This window comes from Arachis duranensis, chromosome 1 (genome assembly GCF_000817695.3).
Source record: "Arachis duranensis cultivar V14167 chromosome 1, aradu.V14167.gnm2.J7QH, whole genome shotgun sequence".
NCBI lineage: Eukaryota > Viridiplantae > Streptophyta > Magnoliopsida > Fabales > Fabaceae > Arachis > Arachis duranensis.
Genome location: NC_029772.3, coordinates 42814218 through 42825839, shown reverse-complemented (window position 1 = coordinate 42825839; position 11622 = coordinate 42814218). Strand labels below are relative to the sequence as shown.

General features: G+C 38.1%; 1 non-coding gene across 1 annotated transcript; it reads left to right on the top strand.

Annotated features, from left to right (window-relative positions):
- Window positions 1-2826: 2826 nt before the first annotated feature.
- Window positions 2827-2930, top strand: LOC127742986 (small nucleolar RNA R71). Its single transcript, XR_008004321.1, has one exon. It is a non-coding gene; the product is annotated as a small nucleolar RNA R71 (small nucleolar RNA).
- The last annotated feature ends 8692 nt before the right edge of the window (window positions 2931-11622 follow it).

Here is an 11622-nt window from a genome sequence, read left to right as displayed (position 1 = left end):
ATGATCATGTAATAAAGACACAAACATGAAGCTCAAAAACTGAAAAATAGAGAGATAAGAACAAGGAAGTTAAAGAATGAGTCCACCTTAGTGATGGTGGCGCCTTCTTCTTGAAGGACCAATGGTGCTCTTGAGCTTCTCTATGTCTCTTTCTTGCCTCTGTTGCTTGATCCCTAGTGATTTTGGTGCTCCTGTCCTTAGTTGCTCCCAATAATTGTGTGGAGAAAAATGTATCCCCTGAGGTATCTCAGAGATTTCTTGATGAGGGAATTCCTCATGCTCTTGTTGAGGTCCATGAGTGGGCTCTCTTGATGTGCAGTCAAATGCTCTACTACTGAGCTATGGACCCTTGAGATGAATATCTCCATCTCCCATGACTCGGAGGTGGAAGCTTTTGTCTTTCCTTTCCTCTTTCTAGAGGTTTCTCCGGCCTTAAGTGCCATAAATGGTTATAAAAAAACAAAAATCTATGTTTTTACCACACCAAACTTAGAATGTTGCTCGCCCTCGAGCAAAAGAAGAAAGAATAGAAGAAGAAGAAAAAGAAGAAGAAGAAGAAGAAGAAGAAGAAGAAGAAGAAGAAGAAGAAAAAGAAGAAGAAGAAAAAGATATGGAGAATAGGGAGTAGTGTTGTGTGAGAATGAAGAAGAGAGAAGTGGGGTAGGTGGTGATCCTATGGGGTCCACAGATCCTGAGGTGATCCTGTGGGATCCACAGATCTTGAGGTGTCAAGGATTTCTCATCCTTGCACTTTTTAGGCATTTAAAACGCCCTTTGTATGCAATCCTGGCATTTAATGCCAGACTGCAGCTTGTTTCTGGCGTTAAACACCCAAATGTATCCTGTTTCTGGCGTTTAACGCCAGCTTGGTGTTTGTTTCTGGCGTTAAACGCCAGACAGATGCTTGTTTCTGGTGTTTAAATGCCAGACAGCTCTTCCTCCACGGTGTACTTTTTCTTCTGTTATTTTTATTCTGTTTTTAATTTTTGCAATTGTTTTGTGAATCCACATGATCATAAACCTAATAAAACATAAAAGAACAATAGAAATATAGATAAATAAAAATTGGGTTGCCTCCCAATAAGCGCTTCTTTAATGTCAATAGCTTGACAGTGAGCTCTCATGGAGCTTCACAGATGTTCAGAGCATTGTTGGGACCTCCCAACACCAAACTTAGAGTTTGAATGTGGGGGTTCAACACCAAACTTAGAGTTTGGTTGTGGCCTCCCAACACCAAACTTAGAGTTTGATTGTGGGTGCTTTGTTTGACTCTGTATTGAGAGAAGCTAATCATGCCTCTTTTCCATGGTTGCAGAAGGAGATCCTTGAGCTTTAAACACAAGGTAGTCCCCATTCAATTGAAGGAATAGCTCTCCTCTATCAACATCAATCACAGCTCCTGCTATGGCTAGGAAGGGTCTTCCAAGGATGATGCATTCATCCTCATTCTTTCCAGTGTCTATGATTATGAAATCAGCAGGGATGTAAAGGCCTTTAACCTTTACTAACATGTCCTCTACCAATACATAAGCTTGTTTTATTGACTTGTCTACCATCTCTAATAAGATTCTTGCAGCTTGTACCTCAAAGATCCCCAGTTTTTTCATTATAGAGAATGGCATAAGATTTATACCTGACCCCAGGTCATACAGAGCCTTCTCAAAGGTCATGGTGCCTATGGTACAGGGTATTAAGAATTTACCAGGATCTTGTTTCTTTTGAGGTAAAGTTTGCTGAACCCATGTATTTAGTTCACTAATGAGCAAGGGAGGTTCATCATCCCAAGTCTCATTACCAAACAACTTGGTATTCAGCTTCATGATGGCTCCTAGATATTGAGCAACTTGCTCTTCAATTACATCTTCATCCTCTTCAAAGGAAGAATAGTTCTCGGAGCTCATGAATGGCAGAAGGAAGTTTAATGGAATCTCTATGGTCTCTATATGAGCCTCAGATTCCTTTAGGTCCTCAATAGGGAACTCCCTTCTGTCTAGAGGACATCCCATGAGGTCTTCCTCATTGGGATTCACGTTCTTCCCTTCCTCCTTGGATTCAGCCATTTTGATAATATCAATGGCCTTGCACTCTCTTTTTGGATTCTCTTCTGTATTGCTTGGGAGAGTACTAGGAGGAGTTTCAGTGATTTTCTTACTATGCTGACCCACTTGTGCCTCCAAGTTTCTAATAGAGGACCTTGTTTTATTCATGAAACTTAAAGTGGCCTTAGATAGATCAGAGACTATGTTTGCTAAGCTAGAGGAGCTCTGCTCAGAATTCTCTGTCTGTTGCTGAGAAGATGATGGAATAGGCTTGCTATTGCTAAACCTGTTTCTTCCACCATTATTAAAGCCTTGTTAAGGCTTTTGTTGATTCTTCCATGAGAAATTTGGATGATTTCTCCATGAGGGATTATAGGTGTTTCCATAGACTTCACCCATGTAATTCACCTCTGCCATTGCAGGGTTCTCAAGATCATAAGCTTCTTCTTCAGAAGATGCTTCTTTAGTACTGTTGGATGCATTTTGCAATCCATTCAGACTCTAAAAAATTATGTTGACTTGCTGAGTCAACATTTTGTTCTGAGCTAATATGGCATTCAGAGCATCAATTTCAAGAACTCCCTTTCTCTGAGGCGTCCCATTACTCACAGGATTCCTCTCAGAGGTCTACATGAATTGGTTATTTGCAATCATGTCAATGAGTTCTTGAGCTTCTGTAGGCATTTTTTTTAGGTGAATGGATCCACCTGCAGAATGGTCCAATGACATCTTAGAGAACTCAGATAGACCATCATAGAATATATCCAAAATGGTCTACTCTGAAAGCATGTCAGAAGGACACTTTTTGGTCAACTGCTTGTATCTTTCCCAAGCTTCATAGAGGGATTCACCATCTTTTTGCCTGAAGGTCTGAACATCCACTCTAAACTTGCTCAGCTTTTGAGGAGGAAAGAACTTGGCCAAGAAGGCCGTGACCAACTTATCCCAAGAATCCAGGCTATCTTTAGGTTGTGAGTCCAACCATGTTCTAACCCTGTCTCTTACAGCAAAAGGGAAAAGCATGAGCCTGTAGACTTCAGGATCTACTCCATTAGTCTTAACAGTATCACAAATCTGCAAGAACTCAGTTAAAAACTGATAGGGATCTTTTGAAGGAAGTCCTTAAAACTTGCAGTTCTGTTGCATTAGAGCAACTAGTTGAGGCTTCAGCTCAAAATTGTTTGCTCCAATGGCAGGGATTGAGATGCTTCTTCCATAAAAGTTGGAAGTAGGTGTAGTATAATCACCAAGCATCCTCCTTGCATTATTATTGGGTTCGGCCATGTCTCCTTCTTTTTCAAGATTCTCTGTAAGTTTTTCTATGAATTGTTGTGCTTTAGCTTCTCTTAACTTCTTCTTCAGAGTCCTTTCAGGTTCAGGATCTGCTTCAACAAGAATGTCCTTGTCCTTGCTCCTACTCATATGAAAAAGAAGAGAATAGAAAAGAAGAGGAATCCTCTATGTCACAGTATAGAGATTCCTTTATGTGAGTAGAAAAAGAAAAGAATTGAAGAAGGATGAGAAAAATTTGAACACAGAGGAGAAGAGAGGGTTCGAATTTTTAGATGAAGAGAAGAGTTAGTAAATGAATAAATAAATAAAATAGAAGAAGATGAGAAGGAGAGAATTTCAAAAACTATTTTTGAAAAAAGGTTACTGATTTTCGAAAATTAGGAGAAGAAATAAAATTAAAATTAAAAATTTGAAACAATTAGTTAATTAAAAATAATTTTGAAAAAGAGTGAGGAATTTTCGAAAATTAGAGAGAGAAAAATAGTTACGTAGTTTTGAAAAAGATAATAAACAAACAAAAAGTCAATTAGTTAATTGAAAAAGATTTGAAAATCAATTTTGAAAAGATAAGAACTTAGAAAAGATTTTGAAATTGATTTTGAAAAAGATATGATTGAAAAGATATGGTTGAAAAAGATATGATTGAAATTTATTTTAAAAAAAGATTTTATTTTTAAAATTAAAATTGATTACTTAACTAACAAGAAACTAAAAGATATGATTCTAGAATTTAAAGATTGAACCTTTCTTAACAAGAAAGTAACAAACTTCAAATTTTTAAATTAATCACATTAATTGTTAGTAAAGTTTTCGAAAATTTGAAATGAAATTAAGAAAAATATTTTGAAAAATAATTTGTTTACAATTTTCGAAAATATTAAGAAAAAGTGAAAAAAGATTTGATTTTTGAAAAAGATTTTGAAAAGGTAGGATTTTTAAAAATGAAATCTTGACTTGACTAACAAGAAATAACTAATTTTAAAAATTTTTTACTAAGTCAATCCAAAGATTTCGAATTTTTGAGTAAAATAAGGAAAATATATTTTTTAATTTTTGAATTTTTTATGAGGAGAGAGAAAAACACAAATATGACCCAAAACATGAAAACTTTGGATCAAAACCAATGATGCATGCAAGAACACTATGAATGTCAAGATGAACACCAAGAACACTTTGAAGATCAAGATGAACATCAAGACTTATTTTTGAAAAAATTTTCAAGAAAAGAAAAACATGCAAGACACCAAACTTAGAAATTTTCAATGCTTAGACACTATGAATGCAAAAATGCATATGAAAAATAACAAAAAAACACAAAACAAGAAAATATAAAGATCAAACAAGAAGACTTATCAAGAACAACTTGAAGATCATGAAGAACACCATGCATGAGTTTTCGAAAAATGCATAAATTTTTAAAAACATGCAATTGACACCAAACTTAAAAATTGACACATGACTCAAACAAGAAACACGGAATATTTTTTGTTTTTATGATTTTATTAATTTTTTTTGGGTTTTTTCGAAAATTTCTTTTTGGAAAAATGAAAACAAAATAAAAATTTTTGAAAGATTTTTAAAAACTTTTTGAAAAGAAAATTACCTAATCTGAGCAACAAAATGAACCATCAGTTGTTCAAACTAGAACAATCCCCAGCAACGGTGCCATAAACTTGGTACACGAAATTGTGATCTTCAACAATGCCGCCAAAGACTTGGAGCTCTCAAACGTGAATCACACTTTGTCACAACTTCGCACAACTAACCAGCAAGTGCACTAGGTCGTCCAAGTAATACCTTGCATGAGTAAGGGTCGATCCCACGGAGATTATTGGTATGAAGCAAGCTATGGTCATCTTGTAAATCTCAGTCAGGCAGATTCTAAGGGTTATAATGGTTTTCGAATATAAAGATAAATAAAGCATAAAATAGAGATAGAGATACTTATGTAATTCATTGGTGAGAGTTTCAGATAAGTGCATAGAGATGCTTTGTTCCTGTTGAATCTCTGGTTTCCTACTGCCTTCATCCAATCCTTCATACTCCTTTCCATGGCAAACTGTAAGTTGGGTTTCACCGTTGTCAATGGCTACTTCCCGTCCTCTCAGTGAAAATGGTCCAAATGCTATGTCACAACATGGCTAATCATCTGGCGGTTCTCGATCATGTTGGAATATAATCCAGTGATTCTTTTGCGTCTGTCACTACGCCCAACACTCGCGAGTTTGAAGCTCGTCACAGTCATCCCATCTCAGATCCTACTCGGAATACCACAGAAAAAGTTTAGACCTTTCGGATCTTAGGAATGGCCACCAATAATTCTAGCTTATACCATGAAGACTTCGATCTTTCAGAATGGAGGCTAAGAGATACGCGCTTGATCTAAGGTAGAACGGAAGTGGTTTTCAGGCACGCGTTCATAGGTGAGAATGATGATGAGTGTCATGGATCATCACATTCATCATGTTGAAGTGCAGCGAATATCTTAGAATAAGAATAAGTTGAATTGAATAGAAGAATAGTAGTAATTGCATTAATACTCGAGGAACAGCAGAGCTCCACACCTTAATTTATGGTGTGTAGAAACTCCACCATTGAAAATACATAAGAACAAGGTCTAGGCATGGCCGAATGGCCAGCCTTCCCAAATAGCATGTGAATACGAAAATAGGGAATAAGATCCGGTCAAAGACATCAAATACAATAGTAAAAAGTCCTATTTATACTAGACTAGTTACTAGGGTTTACAGAAATAAGTCTTAGTGCAGAAATCCACTTCCGGGGCCCACTTTGGTGTGTGCTTGGGCTGAGCTTGAGCTTTACACGTGCAGAGGCTTCTCTTGGGGTTAAACGCCAAGTTGTAATGTTTTTTTGGCGTTTAACTCTGGTTTGTGACGTGTTTCTGGCGTTTTACTCCAGAATGCAGCATGGAACTGGCGTTGAACGCCAGTTTGCATCATCTAAACTCGAATAAAGTATGGATAATATATATTTCTGGAAAGCCCTGGATGTCTACTTTCCAATGCAATTGAGAGTGCGCCATTTGAAGTTCTGTAGATCTAGAAAATTCATTTCGAGTGCAGGGAGGTCAGAATCCAACAGCATCAGCAGTCCCTTTTCAGCCTGAATCGGATGTTTGCTCAGGTGTCTCAATTTCAGCCAGAAAATACCTGAAATCACAAAAAAACACACAAACTCATAGTAAAATCTAGAAATGTGAATTTTGCATAAAAACAAATAAAATCATCCCTAAAAGTAGTTAGATCTTACTAAAAAATACCTAAAAACAATGCCAAAAAGCGTATAAATTATCCGCTCATCACTGCCCCCCAGTTAGGCGACGCGGATGTGTGGATGACGTGCACGCGTTGCATCTGCGAATTTTAATCCACGCAAACACGTGGATGACGCCTCCGCATCGCTTTTCTGCGACCTGTACGAACCAGCAGCGATTTCTGGGTTGTTTTTGAGCCAGTTCTCGGCCTAGAAAACACAGATTAGAGTCTATAAAGTGGGGGAATGCATCCATTCATCATCATTCATTCATAATACACACTTTTCACAATTTAGATGTAGTTTATAGAGAGAGAAGTTTTCTCCTTTCTCTTAGGATTAGGATTAGGACTCCTCTTAAAGGACTTAGGAATATTTTCATCTTCTTCAATTATTACAGGTCCAATGTTCTTTTTATTTATTTTTCCAATTTGATTTATGAACTTTTCCATGTTGGATTGATTTTCTTTTATTAATACAATTAAAGGTATTTCAGAATTATGATTGCTTTTTCTTATTTATAATTTATATTTTTTACTATTGGCTTTGGTTGATTAATTGGTAACTCTTGAGTTGTCAAACTCATCGTGATTGATAATTAATATCTTTGCTGATTGATTTAGATACCTATAATTCTAGTCTTTCCTCAGGAGTTGACTAGGATTTTAGGAGTTGAATTGATTTACCCACTTGACTTACCTTCATACTTAGGGGTTGACTTAGTGGTAGGAAAAATATAATTATCATCACCATTGATAAGGATAACTAGGATAGGACTTCCAGTTTTCATACCTTTCCAAGAGTTTTCTCATTATTGATTTAATTCCTTGCAATTTATTTCTCTTGTTCAAACCTTTTGAAAACCCAAAAATACTATTTTCCATAACCAATAATAAATCATACTTCTCTGCAATTCCTTGAGAAGACGACCCGAGGTTTGAATACTTCACTTTATAAATTTTATTGGGTTTGTTACTTGTGACAACCAAACGTTTGTACGAAAGGATTTTCTGTTGGTTTAGAAGCTATACTTACAACGCGATTATATTTTTATATTTCTTTACCGATAGGAAATCCGATCGTCAAAATGGTGCCGTTGCTGGGGAATTGCAAATGTGTGCCTTATTATTGGTTATTGTAAATATTTTTCTTTTACTTGTTTAATTGTTTCTTTTCTTCCCCTTATTTCTATTAGCCCCTATGAGTTCTCACCCCTCTCGCTTTGAGTTTGGTTCTAATTTTGTTGAAAGGAATGGAAGCTATAACAGGAACATGCATCACGGTCAAAGCAATCAAAGATGGATGGAGCCAAGAGGATCTGATCAACCCTTTAGGCAACAACACCTTCCAAGATATCATGGACAGAGACCATTCTACAATGCATACCAAACTGATGGATATGGTGGACCCCCTTGTAATTACCAACAAGCCCCACCCTGTGCTCATAGACCATCCTCTCAACATAGCTTCGAACCACCACACTCACAAGCTCATTTTCACTATTCTCCACCATAAGATCCTTATCCACCCCAATTCCAATCCAATCACTCCCAAGAACCACCACTTCCCTATGTACCATGTCCATATCCATCCACTCAGGAATCACGGGTTTGCTTTGAAGAATCAGTAGATCAATTTCATGAAACCCTTCATCAACTAGAGCAAGCAATAAATCAATTATCTTCTAGACGTTTGGACACCCAAGAAACTCCCATAGCTTCATGTAGAGAATCTAATGAAGAACGTAGCATGAAGGAGACACTAGAAACTCAAGTGGACAGTATAGAGCATAATTTCGTACTAGAACAAGTAGAAGAAGCTGTCATTATAGAAGAATAAGAGTTGGTCGAAGATTTAGGAGATGCCGAACCTCCACGGGAATCCAGAGTTGTGGAGAATTCCATCAAAGACGTTACAGTCGATGCTAAGGAGGATAGTGCACAACCCCCGAAGCAGGTATCCTATGAAGAACTGGACGGAATAACCCAATATGCAAGTTTCATTGATGATGATAACCACGAGTCAAGTTCTCTTGGTAATGAACTTGCATCCGCAAGCGAATCCTTTGAGATAGAAGAATCTTCCCCAAGCGAATACGAAGCTGATGCAGAGGTAGACTTCTCTCAACCCCCCAATTATGACGCAAGTGATGAGGAAGATATTGAAGACTTTGATCTAGACATGGTTGAAATTGAAGAAATTTGCAAAGAAGTGGAACAATTCACTGAAGACCACAAGGGAGTAGAGCTTGCAGAACCATTGGAAACACTTATCCCAAGGCCATTACCACCCAATACAAACTTCAAGTGGATAAAATCCTTGACCTTTATCTTTACTTTCCCACTTGAATATGGTCTTCTAGAGATGGATGGTCAACTTAGAGCTCTTTGTGGCATTAAGAGCAAGAAGAAGATGGTTAGTGGTTGGAGTTGTCCAGCAAGGTTCAACATGGTTGTATGCTCCAAGTTGAAATGCAAGGTTTGGTGTAAAGCTCAATTAAATGGGTCTAGGATGTTGTTAGGCTGCTTCCGTGAGAATTCAAACTGCTTGTCACCCGGATGGAACAATATTGCTAAAAAAGAAGACGGGTGCAAAAGCAAGGTTTGGGACCCCGGAATTCATTCTGGCAATCAATACTCTTGGGGCCTTGTCACTTGCTTTAACTTACTTGAAGGCTTTCTGCGCCTAGTTTGGGATCCCATAGGCTACTGGAGTTCCAAACATTGGTGGAGATTTTTGGATGAATTCAAGCACAAGCCACCATAACAAAAGAGCTCGCCAAATGTCCAACTTAAGGACTTTAACTAAAAGTGCTAGGTGGGAGACAACCCACCATGGTATGATCGTTCCTTTTTCAGTTTTAATTTTAGTCTATTTTTGAGTTTTGATTGTACTTGGAATCATGCATAACATTCATATTTGCATTGCATTCTGTATTCTGCATTTATTTAAAAAAAAAAGAGGGGGGATAGACGCGCCAGCGCCCTGTGCACGGACGCGTCCCTTGCGCTTGCGAAGTTGGTGAGTTTGAACAGAGAGTCGCGCGGGAGCTGGGCTGGAAACATGCCTTAGGCACCAACCAACCCACGCGTGCGCGTACTGTACGCGTGCGAGCCATTTTCGCTTTTGGTAACCCACGCGTCCGCGTCGTTGGCGCGTCCGCGTGGTTGGGAAAATTGGCGTAAAACCCTGTTTTGGCCGAAAGTTGTGCTGGCCTCACGCTGGATTCACGCTAGAGGCACAATCACTGTCGCGCATCGGCGCCCATGCCGCGTTGGCACCGCTTCCCTTTTTCGTGAACCACGCATCCGTGCACTGTGCGCGTCTTCGTCGGTTGCGCTATATTACTCATCCAGCGCGCTACCTAGCTTTCATTTCTTTCTCCCACCATATCCTACTTCTCTCTCAATCCTAATTCTTTCTTATTTCTTCTTTCTTCTTTCTTTGTTATTTTCATGCATTTTTATGTTGGTGTTGGAGCTTTATTTGGATTTTACTTTATTGTAATTGAGCTTGTGGATATTATAAGGATTGGTTTGACAATTGATATTTTAAATTTGGCTCTCATATATATTTGAATTTATTGCTTTCATTCCTCTTTTAACTCACAATACTTGTAATCCACCTGTATTTGAGATTATCATTCATAATTTTCATCATACAAGTGCTCTTTAATCCAGCTTATTTTAATAATTGATGCTTGACCTATGCTTCTGGTGGACGAAATTGTGATTGCCCTCTTTGTATTTGCATGAGATTTATTTAATGGCTCTTTGGCATATGTGATCACAACTACGTTCAACTTAACCAGCAAGTGTACTGGGTCATCCAAGTAATACCTTACGTGAGTAAGGGTCGATCCCACAGAGATTGTTGGTATGAAGCAAGCTATGGTCACCTTGCAAATCTCAGTCAGGCGGATTCAAGTATAATTGGATTATTGGTTTAAATTTGATTAATGGAATAAATAGAAAATAAAGATAAATAAACTAAGATAGAAATACTTATGTAAATCAATAGTGGGAATTTTAGATAGGCATGTGGAGGTGCTGTGCTCCTCTTGAATCTCTACTTTCTTATTACATTCATCCAATTCTTCTTACTCCATTCCATGGCAAGCTGTATGTAGGGCATCACCGTTGTCAATGGCTACATCCCATCCTCTCAGTGAAAATGTTCCTATGCTCTGTCACAGCACGGCTAATCATCTGTCGGTTCTCAATCAGGTTGGAGTAGAATCCATTGATTCTTTTGCGTTTGTCATCACGCCCAGCCTTCAGGAGCTTGAAGCTCGTCACAGTCATTCAATACCGGAATCCTACTCGGAATACCACAGACAAGGTTAGACTTTCCGGATCCCCATGAATGCCGCCATCTATCTAGCTTATACCAAGAAGATTTTGTTGGGGAATCTAAGAGATATGCGCCCGGCCTAGAGTAGAATGGAAGTGGTTGTCAGTCACGCATGTTCATAGGTGAGAATGATGATGAGTGTCACGGATCATCACATTCATCAAGTTGAAGTGCAACGTATATCTTGGAATAAGAATAAAAGAGAATTGAATAGAATATAATAATGATTGTATTGAAACTTGAGGTACAGCAGAGCTCCACACCCTTAATCTATGGTGTGCAGAAACTCCACCGTTGAAAATACATAAGTGAAAGGTTCAGGCATGGCCGAATGGCCAGCCCCCAAAATGATCAAAAGACCGAATGGCCAAAAGATCCCTAATACACTAGTAAAAAGTCTTATTTATACTAAACTAGCTACTAGGGTTTACATGAGTAAGTAATTGATGCATAAATCCACTTCCGGGGCCCACTTGGTGTATGTTTGGGCTGAGCTTGATCTATCCACGAGCTGAGGCTTTTCATGGAGTTGAACGCTGACGAATGGCTTTTTGATGGTTTAGAATTTCTCAAATAAAATCTCGTCGAAGTATAGTTTCTAAACCAAGCAATAATCCTTTCATACAAAAAGTTGTTTGTCACTAAAACAAACCCCTAAATTTAT